This window comes from Chrysemys picta, chromosome 5 (assembly GCF_011386835.1).
Source record: "Chrysemys picta bellii isolate R12L10 chromosome 5, ASM1138683v2, whole genome shotgun sequence".
NCBI classification, from domain to species: Eukaryota; Metazoa; Chordata; order Testudines; family Emydidae; genus Chrysemys; species Chrysemys picta.
Window position 1 is genome coordinate 116,554,817 of NC_088795.1, and position 14,930 is coordinate 116,569,746.

General features: G+C 38.9%; 1 protein-coding gene across 4 annotated transcripts in view; it reads left to right on the plus strand.

Moving 5' to 3' along the window:
* SLC2A9 (solute carrier family 2 member 9) overlaps positions 1 to 14,930 on the plus strand; it is a 241,514-nt gene that overhangs the window by 169,935 nt on the left and 56,649 nt on the right. The window lies entirely within an intron of this gene.

Consider the following 14,930-nt stretch of genomic DNA (forward strand, 5'->3'; position numbering starts at 1 on the left):
TAATGTTTCTGGTTCCCCATTGCATGTCGACTCTATATAGACTTAATGAATTTGAATCTGATGCCTTCGGATTAGTATGTTGATAGTGTGCAAATAATGACATCTCACTCGTTCTCTGTGTGGGTTCTGTCAGGATTATTAGGCTTCTTCATGGCAATAGATACAACTTTATATACTGTATATTCTTAGTTTTCAGTCTTATTACAATAAACTCTGGGACTCATTGGAGCAGGGGGTTCGGTAGAAGTATTAAAAAACACTGACACATAATGAACTAGATTACCAATTACATCAGTGTAACTTTGGAACAACTCCATTGACTTAAACATTGTTACTCCAGGATTACATCAATTTAACTGAGAACAGAATCTGGCCCTGTGAATTAGCAAGTAACTAATTTTGATAGCATCTGTTTGCAGGTGCAGAAAGAGGAATTTAACCAGAGCATAGTTCATGTACAATATGTGCTGCTAAAACGAGGTGTGGTTTTTTTCCCAAAGATTCTGTAACAAACTGTTTTTCACAAAAAAGTTGTGTGTGGGGCGGGGGGGAGGGCTGGAAATGAACTGCTTTTCCTTCATATATGTTCTGTTATAAATCTGAAAACATTTCTGTCCCCATCACTTCTGCCATGGTTTTATCCAACATTTTTTTCTCCTTTCTTTTTAATGAAGATGAAATTTAACGTGATTCTTCTATTTAGTTTCGTTGCTTGTGCATCATTGTTGTCATTATCATCATTACTTAGGCCACTTTTGTCTTTGGGGGTGGTGTTTTATTATTTAACTACTACTGGGAAGACAGCTGGAAAAGGCAGCATACTGTTTTTTGTGAATCCTATAATAAAATAGGGCTAAACTGTAATATTGAAACCCCCACTCTCCACCCTCTGAGTGAGAGGTGTTAGATATCCATGACACCTCAGGAAAAGACCAGGAAGCTATGACTCTGACTCACAAGTTCCTCCCTAGTTTCCTAATGCTTCTAGGGGAAGGACTATGCCACTAATCTGTGCCAGTCCCCTTCCGTGCTCTCTGAGCTTCACTGACTGATATATGGATGGGACCAAACTAACTTGAAAAAACTGAAAAGTTCCTGCCCTGCTCCCTATCTGTGTGGGAGCCCGGGAGCAGTAGAGAGTAGAAGTCCCTTGAAGACTGTTCTTTCTAGCCCCACCCAACCCTGGCACTGAAACCCGTGATGCAAATCATCATGAAATCCCCTAGTGCTTTTGTAAGGGCAAATTTCAATTCTGCCCAGGTTCCTCATGTTTAAAACAAAATTCTCAGCAACAGATTGCTGGGTTTTAAAAAAAGGCATTTTGAAATTAGAGCCAGTTCTCAACCAGATAGGCTTGAGAGGTCAAGTGGTGACTTTAAACTTCTTGCCAATTCTCCTTTTAAATACACAAAAATAGTTTTACTCCTGTAAATAAGTATGAACACTTGTAACCTCTACTTATTTGCCTTCCAAAAAGCCCCATAGAAACAAATTTGAAGAGTAATTTAGGCCAGCCCTATAAGATATTTCACCAGTTTTCAAAACTTCAAATGTACATCACAGTTCAACCTTTTAAAATAAATCCTTCCCCATTTTTTCCTTTTTCCTCTTTTTGTCTTTGTTCCCTATGATAGATTCTATTTTTGTTCACTTAGCTTTTATCCCTTCATTGCAGCCAGTCAGGATTTTCTAATGCATTTTGTGCTTGTATTGAGGCAATACATCTATAAGTATGCAAGACTGAAACTTCTATTCATTATAACAGACTGCTTCCTATAGAAAATCTTTAAAATTACAGCACTCTTCTTGCTATTGTGTTTTGTTTCTGTTTTTAAAGGAAGAAAACATGATACTATGTTTTCTTTACAACCAACCCATCTACCATTCCGATATAGTCAAATACACTAATTGCTGGGGAAAATATGGTGACTGTGATAGATGCTATCAGCACATGATACAATAGTCTATGAATATTCCAACTTTATAAATGTTATATGTGTCTTTATGGGCTAGGGATTATATTCCTGACTCAATAGGGGTGCTAAAATGTTTCCTCAGGAACTATAATAACTAGGGAATAATTAATGCACATCCCTAAGGCAGGTAATAAGTCTGAAGAAGTTTCATCCCGGGGTGGGAAATTACATATACTGGTTTGACGTGGTTCACGAGGCCAGACAAATAAAGAACTGAAAGCCATATAAAGTGACCACCCTGACTGAGGAGAGAAGTTATTTTCACACTTGATCCAGAGTCTCCATGTGGAGGCTGGGTGATACCTGGTAAGCTAGACATGTGTATAAGCTATTTGTTGTTTGCGTGAAATATTTTTTCTGTAATGGTTTTGATTTGAGCGAATAATACTTTGCTTCATGAGAAGTGCCTGGTCATTGGTTAACCCTGTGTTTGCTTCTGAGAGAACAAGACAGCAAGTATTGAACTAAAGTCAAACCTGTGAATTGCAGAAGTTTGTAGCTTAATTTCCCAGTCTGGAGGGAGTGAACTGGGGGGGATCTTGCCCCAGGTAATATGATGTTCCCGTTGAAATCATTGGCAGCACTTCAGCTGAGTTTAATGAGGCCAGATTTACCCACAGTGAAACTGCCTCTGTGATCAGCTATCCTTTAGTCTATCTGGACAAGCCCAGAATTTTTGTATTGCTTTGGTCTGTCAGGGACCATTTTTCTTTCAGAAATGGAAATTAGCTTCCATTATTAGCCATATTTCATAATAAAAGAAAACCTAGCATATATTGTTAACCTAAAAAAAGTGTAACTAAAAAGTAGAACATCCACATCTGTCCCTGTCATAAGACAGAGGCATAACTTTTTGAAAATTTTAATGCAGTTATCAGATCTACTTTGAGAGAGACACATGTGGTTGCAATCCTAATAATGAGGTTTCAGTTCTCATAATTTAGGCTTGAGATTGCCTGAGCACAGGCTGCAGGAGGGATTGTGCCATAGCCAATTCCCTTCCTGATTTCCCTTTGTCTATGGGTGGTGGGAAATAGCAATTTGCTGCCAGTTTATGCCAGCAGTAAGTTATGGCACCCTTGCTCTGGCATATCTATGCTGGCTAGTGTATTGGAAAATAGAGTTCAGATTCTACCCATTCCCTGACCCCGTCCTCTTAGCCTACAAGGTGGTAAACAAGCATGTAGCAGTCCATTCTTTTATCTCCTTGCCCAGTTACTAGGTCTGGGTAGCCTTTGCAAAGGTGTAATGGAGGTTCCAACTCCCTTTACTATCCTTCATAGCTGTGTAGTCCAAGTCAAAATTTAGCCCTTAATAGTTCAAATCCAGCTCTACTGCTTGCTGTTTACCAAAGTCATCCCTGGTTTAAGTGTGTGAGACTCCCATTAACTTCAGTGATGTTGTACATGATTTTGTGGGGGCTGACACTGAATCTATACCTGCATGCCTAAACAGGAAAAAAACGGACACAGATATCCTGATTGTACAACCCATATACTGAGTGGTACCTAACTCTGTGAGTAGTCTCATTGAAATCAACTGGACTACTCACTGAGCAAGGGACTACTCTGTGGCAGTGAGGGTAGCACAGTCAGATCCTGAAGAATTTTCACTTTGCATTTTTATTTAAAAATGGAGCCAGCCATGTTTTTTGTAATCTAACCATGGAAGCAGGAAGTTTCTACTCTTCTTTTAAAGCTTAGAGCGATTAAACAGCAGGACACTGTTATACTACAATATATTTGCTGAATCGTATGTCACATTGCCCTGAATTATTTGATCCAACAGCATAATGAAAGAACCAGTGATGAGGTAACTTCCTGTCCTCTCTGTGCTACCACACAAGGAGGGAAGGCTTATAAAGAGAGTGCTCCTTCTCCACATGTAAGCAACAGTGTTTAAGTATTAAAATAGAGGGGCTGAGGTACAGAGAAGATCCACATATGTGGTCTGGTGGTTAGGGATGGTTGTCCAATCCTAGATTGTTAGCACATATACTAATGGTCACAGCAGGTACTAGGTAGGAGTGGAGGATGCTTAAAGCACCAGAAAAGGGGACCGCACTGCATGTCTACTCTGGCCCATCCAATGGACTCCTGTGCCAACTGGCAGCATTTCTGAAGCATGGACTCATCTGAAAGTGGCTATGTTCACCTTGCAGTACCAGCCAGGTCAAGATTTGCCCCATAATGCATATTTGGAAGGGAATCAGTGTTGTTTGCCTTGAACAGTCTAGTCCCAAATTTCTTGGGTTTTCATATTGCAGTAGTGTCCCTTTTATATGAGATCCTTTTTAGTGTCTGTAGACTTGATGATATCATAAAGAGAGAACTGTGGATTCAGATAGAGAATAAGCAAGAGGAGCAGATGAACTCCATGGAAACAGAGGATCTGCCTTTATGCATGTGTCTGTTTAAAAAATGGAAATGAAGAAAACAATAAGAGATGGATACAGAATTTCTTCTTAATAGAAAGTTGTTCAAAGTTTTCCATAAGGCCTCAGCAGGTGTTTAAATGAATAGTAAAATGAAAGAGTAATTCCCTCCAGTAAAATTAATAAGAGGATGAAAGTGTTACATAGTAATTCCAACACAAATATAATTTCAAACTACTATATTTGCAATACCTTTTGTTTGCATGACACTTATTATGCTCTAATAAATTTCTTAGTCTCTAAGGTGCCACAAGTACTCCTGTTCTTTTTGCGAATACAGACTAACATGGCTGCTACTCTGAAACCTTCATATAGTTGTTATTCTCTTAGTTGTTAATATTATTATTATCATATATATGTATTACCATAGCGCCTCGGAGCCCTAGTCATGGACCAGGGCCTCACTGTGGTAGGCATTGAAGTATCCCATTATTCTGTTCCTGCATAGGTAATATTCAACAGTGGCCTCCTACACCCTCTTTGTCCCTGCCCCAGTGAGAGAGACAGCGTTTCCTTTTCAGTTATTGGTTATTCATGCCAAATTGCTTTAGTTCATTTTACATGAACAGATAAGACATCTAATTACTTTACAGTGGAACAAAAAAAATCAATGAATTGGGTTAGATTAAATTTTAGTCCATCTAAAGGGACTTTATTAAATGAGTTGAGATGAGGCTTACAGACAGGAAAAGTTCATTAACTATGGGTCACATATTAGTTAATTGATCTATGAAGACAGAGGAACAAGCCATACAGTACATTAGTATAATTAAGCTAAGACCTAGATATAGTCAGTTTTGCAGGATCTTGAGCAATAATGCATAACTCAAGTGTTTCCTTAGAATGTTCTGACTGGGGGGCCTAATGAGTTCAGTGGGACTTTTTCTGGGAGTTAGGCAAGCAGAAATTTACCCATGAAATTCCAAAAAGTTCATAAAGATTCTAGAGTCCAATCGTGCAACTCTTACTCTCACAAATAAATAATAAATCTATTATTTATTATTATATTAATAATAAATTAAATTAATACATCTATATGGGTATGCCCATTGGCTCCAGTGGAACTACTCATGTGAGTAAAGAATTAAAGGATCAGGTCCCTAAATAGTTATTAACCACTGGTCAAATGGCTACTTCAACATCAAAATCCAGTAGTTTGTAGTTGTCTTCTTAACTTAGAATTGTAAGGGGAATCTATACTTTTGGATCTTTGTGGATAAAACTAATAAAGTATAGTAGTAACTGTATATGAATTTAAATTCACTACTCTGGTATGTTATTGACTAATACAGTGTGGATCAAATTCTTGTTTCAGTTACCTATGCAACCCGGCTAAAGGGAAACGGTGCATGGAATTGATTGATTATGCAAATAGGAAGATGATTGTGATCACTAAAAATCAATCTGTATGCCGCCTACTTCATCTTAATTTTATATTTTTAAATAGAGTAGCTGACTAGGCTCAAAGTTTTGCTGCTTAATAAGAGAACTTTTAAAATAACTTTTAGAAAGAAAATATATAGGGCTACACAGTGCAAAATATTAATAAATCTAACATTTCTTGTGAAAAATGTGCATGAAATATTTTAATCTGCTTTATTTCTTCAGCATTATGGTCCAGATTTTCGTGGCATCCATGAAATTTGGGTTCTTCTGTCTTTAGGTGTCCATTTTGAGACACCTAGAGCCAAAAACTCAACTCAGAATCGAGGGCCTGTGTATTACCATCTGCTAGACTTCAGACTGGTCAAGAATTTAAGTGGAGCGGAGGGCCTTGTGTGAGCCTTCTATGCCAGGGTGAAATTATTATTACATTGTAGTGTGACCAACACAAGAGACATATTAATGTTAATGAATGTCTGGTATGATCATGGTGAGGAGGACAGTTGTAGTTCTATGATGATCGTTAAGTAGAAAAAGTACAATTTCACACTTACTAGCTGTGTTACAGTAAAGCCCTATATATTGTAATTTATCTAGACAAATCTGAAAATTATTTTTAATCTTTTCTGTTTTTTCATAAATCTGTGAGACTGTTTTTCCCCAGGAAAATGAATAATATTATTGAACTACAACTTAATAAAATACGTGACTGTTCTTAGCCTGGTGTGGAAGGATGAGTATCACCTATATTTGCCAAACTGGGATTGATATAGTGTGACATTATTAAAGCTTTGAGATCTGATCTAACTATCTTTGTAGTTAATTGGAGCTTTTCTGTTGACTTCAGCAAGAGTAATATGTGGCTTCTAGTGGGTCTAGAGATACAGCTCTTTGCCTGGGATAAATCCAGCATAGCTTCATTGACTTCAGCGGAGCTATGCCAATTTACTCCAGCTGAGGATCCAGCCCACGATGTGTAGAAATTAACATTTTAATGGTCTCAAAGTGCTAGTGTGGCTTCCCATTTAATAGTATTTTCTATCCTATTAGAACATCTGATGATTTCTTGATAGTTGTATAGGTAGTGTGCTGTCTGTCACTTTCAGAAAAGCATATGGTAGAGTCCCATCTGCTCCTCGCCAATTAGGATCAGCTGTCACTTTCAGTCAGTTAATTTTTCCCCGTTTTCTGCATGCAAGTTTGCAGATGTGTTCCAGGAAGAAATTCTAAGTATTGAAACAGTAATGTTAACTGCAGGTATATTGAGGAGTAGGTGATTGTTGATATCCCTCTGTTCACAATAAAAAGATAAACAAAAATCTAAAATGTATTTGTGATGGGATCCCCCGGGGTGCGTCTTGGAACTGGGGTACCACTGAGACCGGCTTCTGTCCCACCAGCCTGAGCTCCATCTCACACTGTGCTGCTGAGACAAGCTGCAGACACGCTTCCGGTCTTACAGCAGTTTTCAGGTATCTAAAAGGGAGTCATAAGGAGGAGGGAGAAAACTTGTTCACCTTAGTCTCTAAGGATAGAACAAGAAGCAAGGGGCTTAAACTGCAGCAAGGGAGGTTTAGGTTGGACATTTAGGAAAAAGTTCCTAACTGTCAGGGTGGTTAAACACTGGAATAAATTGCCTAAGGAGGTTGTGGAATCTCCATCTCTGGAGATATTTAAGAGCAGGTTAGATAAATGTCTATCAGGGATGGTCTAGACAGTATTTGGTCCTGCCATGAGGGCAGGGGACTGGACTCGATGACCTCTCGAGGTCCATTCCAGTCCTAGAATCTATGAATCTATGAATCTTACACTTCCACCAGCATTCACACAGGTAGGGACACACCCAGCTGCAGTTACATGCAGACTGTCTCATTGTTTTGACCCCAGAAACAAGACACCTACCCTGTGGCTTTAGTCTGGTGTCTTCCCATGCTGATTTCACACACCCTCGTCAGTCTGTTTTCCTGTTGACTTAATATGCAAATGAGGCTTTCTTTGTGTTGGTTTATCCTGCTTACTTTACATCAGAGATCTAGGCAGATGGGTCAATCAACATTTCTTTGTTTAAGAAAAACTTGTGTATCAACTCTGCTTGGCTACGTAGTTTAAACATATTTTTAGTATATATGTACAAACTTCTTGTATGACACCTGTACATACAACTCACAATTCTTAGGATGACTAGATTTATTTGATACCTCATACAACGTTCTTTATAGATAAATACTTTGACAGCAATGTATTAGGTGTAGTGAGATTGTCAGGCCTGATAGGAGATGCTGTTACATGCCAGTGAATCCTTTGCCATTTGGCATGGAGGGTTTATAGGATCACACAAATCAAAGAAAAAGGGTCAAGAGAACATTAAAAAAAAAAACTCTATAAAGCCTCTGAGCATCAGGCGTGGAAGAAAATATATTGACTTTTATTGCAAATGTCTTTCAACTTTATGCCAGTAGAGCAGTCCAAAGCAACGTCAGCATAGGGGCGGATCTGTACTTTGTTTTCTTGAATAATTTTTTTCAATATGCTAATATTCTACAGGCTAGAACACTAAAGAATAAAAATTGACCTCAGATTAATTGATCAAAAAGCAAAGATATTATATGTATTCATGAGTTCAATGGAAACTCAGTGCTGAGTAGAGCTGGTTGGAACATTTCCATCTAAGTAAAATTTCATCAGATTATGTTGTTACATTGAAGTCAGAATGTTTCACAAAGACGTGTTAGTTATGACTAATTTTTGTCAGGAAGATGTGAGGAAGAGAGAGAGAAACTTCCTGAATACAAAAACTCCGATTTCGATCTGAAAATGGATATTGTGACACAAATTCCACTTTCACAAAAACATTGGAAAGTTATTGCAGAAGGAAAACAAATTTCAAAAGTTCCTATGAAACAGAATTGTCATCCTGTAGCCAGCTCTCGTGCTGGCTCTAGCTACTTATTTGAATATTAAATGTAATTATAGATTCATAGATTCTAGGACTGGAAGGGACCTCGAGAGGTCATTGAGTCCAGTCCCCTGCCCGCATGGCAGGACCAAATACTGTCTAGACCATCCCTGATAGACATTTATCTAACCTACTCTTAAATATCTCCAGAGATGGAGATTCCACAACCTCCCTAGGCAATTTATTCCACTGTTTAACCACCCTGACAGTTAGGAACTTTTTTCTAATGTCCAACCTAGACCTCCCTTGCTGCAGTTTAAACCCATTGCTTCTTGTTCTATCCTTAGAGACTAAGGTGAACAAGTTTTCTCCCTCCTCCTTATGACACCCTTTTAAATACCTGAAAACTGCTATCATGTCCCCTCTCAGTCTTCTCTTTTCCAAACTAAACAAACTCAGTTCTTTCAGCCTTCCTTCATAAGTCATGTTCTCAAGACCTTTAATCATTCTTGTTGCTCTTCTCTGGACCCTTTCCAGTTTCTCCACATCTTTTTTAAAATGCGGTGCCCAGAACTGGACACAATACTCCAGCTGAGGCCTAACCAGAGCAGAGTAGAGCGGAAGAATGACTTCTCGTGTCTTGCTCACAACACACCTGTTAATACATCCCAGAATCATGTTTGCTTTTTTTGCAACAGCATCACACTGTTGACTCATATTTAGCTTGTGGTCCACTATAACCCCTAGATCCCTTTCTGCCGTACTCCTTCCTAGACAGTCTCTTCCCATTCTGTATGTGTGAAACTGATTTTTTCTTCCTAAGTGGAGCACTTTGCATTTGTCTTTGTTAAACTTCATCCTGTTTAACTCAGCCCATTTCTCCAATTTGTCCAGATCATTTTGAATTATGACCCTGTCCTCCAAAGCAGTTGCAATCCCTCCCAGTTTGGTATCATCCGCAAACTTAAGCGTACTTTCTATGCCAATATCTAAGTTGTTGATGAAGATATTGAACAGAGCCGGTCCCCAAAACAGACCCCTGCGGAACCCCACTCGTTATGCCTTTCCAGCAGGATTGGGAACCATTAATAACAACTCTCTGAGTATGGTTATCCAGCCAGTTATGCACCCACCTTATAGTAGCCCCATATAAATTGTATTTGCCTAGTTTATCGATAAGAATATCATGCGAGACCGTATCAAATGCCTTACTAAAGTCTAGGTATACCACATCCACAGCTTCTCCCTTATCCACAAGGCTCGTTATCCTATCAAAGAAAGCTATCAGATTGGTTTGACATGATTTGTTCTTCACAAATCCATGCTGGCTGTTCCCTATCACCTTACCACCTTCCAAGTGTTTGCAGATGATTTCCTTAATTACTTGCTCCATTATCTTCCCTGGCACAGAAGTTAAACTAACTGGTCTGTAGTTTCCTGGGTTGTTTTTATTTCTCTTTTTATAGATGGGCACTATATTTGCCCTCTTCCAGTCTTCTGGAATCTCTCCCGTCTCCCATGATTTTCCAAGATAATAGCTTGAGGCTCAGATACCTCCTCTATTAGCTCTTTGAGTATTCTAGGATGCATTTCATCAGGCCCTGGTGACTTGCAGGCATCTAACTTTTCTAAGTGATTTTTAACTTGTTCTTTTTTTATTTTATCTGCTAAACCTACCCCCTTTCCATTAGCATTCACTATGTTAGGCATTCCTTCAGACTTCTCGGTGAAGACCGAAACAAAGAAGTCATTAAGCATCTCTGCCATTTCCAAGTTTCCTGATACTGTTTCTCCCTCTTCACTAAGCAGTGGGCCTACCCTATCTTTGGTCTTCCTCTTGCTTCTAATGTATTGATAAAAAGTCTTCTTGTTTCCCTTTATTCCTGTAGCTAGTTTGAGCTCATTTTGTGCCTTTGCCTTTCTAAACTTGCCCCTGCATTCCTGTGTTGTTTGCCTATATTCATCCTTTGTAATCTATCCTAGTTTCCATTTTTTATATGACTCCTTTTTATTTTTTAGATCATGCAAGATCTCGTGGTTAAGCCAAGGTGGTCTTTTGCCACATTTTCTATCTTTCCTAACCAGCGGAATAGCTTGCTTTTGGGCCCTTAATAGTGTCCCTTTGAAAAACTGCCAACTCTCCTCAGTTGTTTTTTCCCTCAGTCTTGATTCCCATGGGACCTTACCTATCACCTATTAGTTAACATAATTTCAAATCTCAGCATTATCAGCACATACGGAGGTAAACAATAGGCAGTAAGGCTTTCAGACTGGGTGTTATGGAGAGTGTCCACAAGGAACTGCACCGGCAATTCAACGCTTGCAATCAATTGCCAGAAATCTGTATAAATGAATTACAAGTACAAAAATGTCCATAAAAAAATGGATGCCCAGTTTAAATATCAGGCCAGATATTTACTGACTTGGCACATAAATGTTTTAATCCAATCAAAAGCCAAGATTGTATTAAATTGTAATGTTCCTTTATCCAGTTTTGTTAAGTATTCTGAATAGTTTAGCATTTTGTATGTGATTATGTTGCTATTTGTCCACTGCTTATAGCCAATACAGCCTGCTAGTATGATTCCCTCCCTCCCCCAATTATGAAATTTGGGAAATATCTTTTAGAGCAGCATCTTGCAGCTTTAGCAAACTGAAAAAGAACAGACTTATTTTTTCACCTTAAACAACTAGCATTGACCTAAAACCACTACAGGTAGATACAATCTCGCTGTCTGTCCTTTGACCACTGAAATGGCATATAAACTAAGTATGAACCTTTTGATAAACAAAAACAGAGACACACATTAGTATTACTTGTTTTGTGGAATGGTATCAAAAAGCTGTTTGCTACAGTAGAGAAGAAATCTGTCTGCGTCTGAATGAGGACCAGGGAGTAATGTTTGGTGAACCTTCAGAGATCTGAAGTGTTGGTTCTGTGTCTGTTACTTGAAGTTTATCCCAACCATCTTTGCTCTGAAAGGATCCAGCTCAAGTATGGGATTGATATTTTTTTCAGTTCTCACTTTGCCTTTGATAGTTTTAATCATGTATAGGAGTCTGACATGTGCTTAATTACAGACAGTTGAAAAGTCTGCTACCAGTTTAAGAAGCTGAGGTATATTAAGTGTTCGGGATGACTGTATGCTTAGAATAAGATAGGTGTTAAAATATTGACTAACTGAGAGAGAAAACAAGAAGGATACTTTTGTGTCCCAGGATAAGCTTCTACATGGGCATTTAACTTGTCTTTCTGATCCATCTCTTTAACTTCAGTTATTTGTGGAGAATTAACTATATTTACTTGGATGCTATTTTCATGCCTTTCTTGTAACCTTGTGAATCTAACTCCCTATCTCTTTGTAATGCCATGTGGAAAATCTGAGTTGAGAAGACCCAGTGTTAGGGCCCAAAATAGCTGAGGACATGCAGCAATTCTAGTTTTGAAATGTTATTTTCTTCTTCCTTTCTTCGGATGCTTCTCCCCAAAATAAGAAAAGACTAAGCCAGTTATAATAGTGGGCTTTCTTCCCTTTTCCTCATAGAAATGCATGACCAAAATAGACTCCTCTATATACCCCTTCTCCCTGGCAACCCTGTAACTAGGGCCCTACGAAATTCAAGGTCCATTTTGGTCAATTTCACGGTCATAGGATTTTAAAAATTCTAAATTTCATGATTTCAGCTATTTAAATCTGAAATTTCATGGTGGTGTAATTGTAGGGGTCCTGACCCAAAAAGGAGTTGTGGGGCGGTTTGCAAGGTTATTGTAGGGGGGGTTGCAGTACTGCTACCCTTACTTCTGCGCTGCTGCTGGCAGCGGCGGTGCCTTCAGAGCTGGGAAGCTGGAGAGCGGCGGTGCTTGGCCAGGAGCCCAGCTCTGAAGGCAGAGATGCCACCGGCAGTAGCAGAGAAATAAGGATGGCATGGTATGTTATTTCCACCCTGACTTCTGCATTGTTGCTGGTGGTGGCTCTGCCTTCAGACCTGGGCTTCCAGCCAACAACCACTGATTTCCAGCCACCCAGTGTCTGATGAAGTGGGCATTCACCCACGAAAGCTTATGCTCCAATACTTCTGTTAGTCTTAAAGGTGCCACAGGACCCTCTGTTGCTTTTTACAGATTCAGACTAACATGGCTACCCCTCTGTTACTTGACACCAGCTCTGAAGGCAGCGCAAACTGCACAAGTAAAGGTGGCAGTACTGCGACCCACCCTAAAATAACCTTGTAACCCCCCTGCAACTCCCTTTTGGGTCAGGAACTTAAGAATTTGAGTAATTTGAGAAACGCTGGTCTCCCTTGTGAAATCTGCATAGCATAGGGTGAAAACACACAAAAGACCAGATTTCACTGGGGAGACCAGATTTCACAGTCCATGATATGTTTTCATGGTCATGAATTTGGTAGGGCCCTACCTATAACAGTGATCTTCTAACAATGATCTTCTAAAGAAACCTGAACACTTCCTGGAAAGCGATCATCTTTGTAGAGAGATGCCTTTCTGGTCATTATATTCATTCATTTAAGGACTAGATTCTACCATCATTACTGACTTTGACTAGTGCCTCATTGAAATCAGTGGGACTGCTTGTAAAGATTATTCAGTGTTAATAAGGGTGGCAGAGTCACTAAGCAGTCCTGATACAGTAGTTTCAGGGTCCTGACTCTGCCACCTTTATATTCATGTTATGTAGCACCCTTCTCCACAAGTAGTGACTCTTGTTGCAAGTGGCCCAGATTCTGTGAACCTTCCTCCAGTTGAGTAGCACCTTCCTCCAGAAATAATGCCATGGACTTCATATAGCATAAAGCATCATTCAGTGTGAATAGGGTATCAGAATCTGGCTCAATGAGACTACTTTGGGATAAGGTATTACTCAACATGAGTAAGGGTCATCAGCCCTAGAAGTACTAATTTAGCAGATGTTCTGGCGGTAGGAAAGATAAAATGTACCCTAATAATGTGATCACAGAAAAAGAAAACAATTTTTTAAAACCCCCAACAGTTTTAATTTAAAAAATAATCCTATAATACCAAGATTAATGTTTCCCAATGGTTACTTTTACTGCTGACTGCATTAATACACAGGGCTAAGACATACTAGCAAACTAAACTGTCTCAGAAGGAGATTTCACTTATCTTTTGTCTCTCTCTTGTAGCTTGTGACTTGTCTTATGGTTTTGTAACGATTTAGTTCCAAGATTACTGGAACTTTATGGAAAGTGATTCAAGATTGAATTTAGACGCAAGGTATATATGGTAAATTATGGTAGTTGAACATTTGGCATGTGTTAAATTGGTGGCATGTTGTAGACAGGAGGAAATTCAGAGGAAATTGTTGCTGCAGCCTGAGGTCGGTATTTAGATTTTAAATCAGTCTGGACTCTTATTCTGAATGTCAACACAAAGCTGTATTGACAGTGGAGCTGGTTGTGAGAAACAGGTCACTTTGAAAGTCAGGAGGCTTGTTCGACCTGAAAGTGCAGTAAAAAAATGCTGCTGAAGCCATGACAAAAGCAAAGAGTTACACAATTCACATTTACATGTATCTGTTCATGTGCAGCCAGAGACAAAGGACTGACATAAAATGCAATATCGGGATTACCTTCTGAAATGTAAATTACAAGCAGCATTGTGTGGTATTATTGTAGTTTCTCCCATTACAGGGATGCATGTATTGAGTCTCATCTCAATGCATTCTTTTGAGTGCACCCTGAACACGTGTTAGATCCAGGCTTGAATTCATAAGCCTCCCTTTTCAACAGAAATTTGTACCATCTAAACAAATCCTATGTTACTTTTTGTGTGTTTAATTAAAAAGCCGTTCATTTTAAAGCTCCTGTGTATTTTCAAACAGGGACTTTAATCCTTTCAGTTAGAAGCTAATGAAATCCTCCCAGGCAATAGGCAGTCTTATATGATATAGGAGGACAGATTAAGACCTCTTTGGAGGAAGTAACCTTTAATATTCCTTTATATTAAATAAATAAATGGGCTTTTTGTAATTGCAGTGCCTCTTTGTAGGTTCAGCATTGGATCTAAAGATGTTCTGGCACACAAGCAGTTACACAGAAAATATTCCAAACGTTTTACAGTGTGTTCCAGTCCAATTCAGAGAAAACTCCCACAATAATTGAAGTCAGAGAATTGCTATTCAAATGCGAATGAACCAAACCATAAAATTGTGAGGGGTGGAGGGTTTTCTTAAGGCTCCAGAGCCCCATTACTTATTAATAG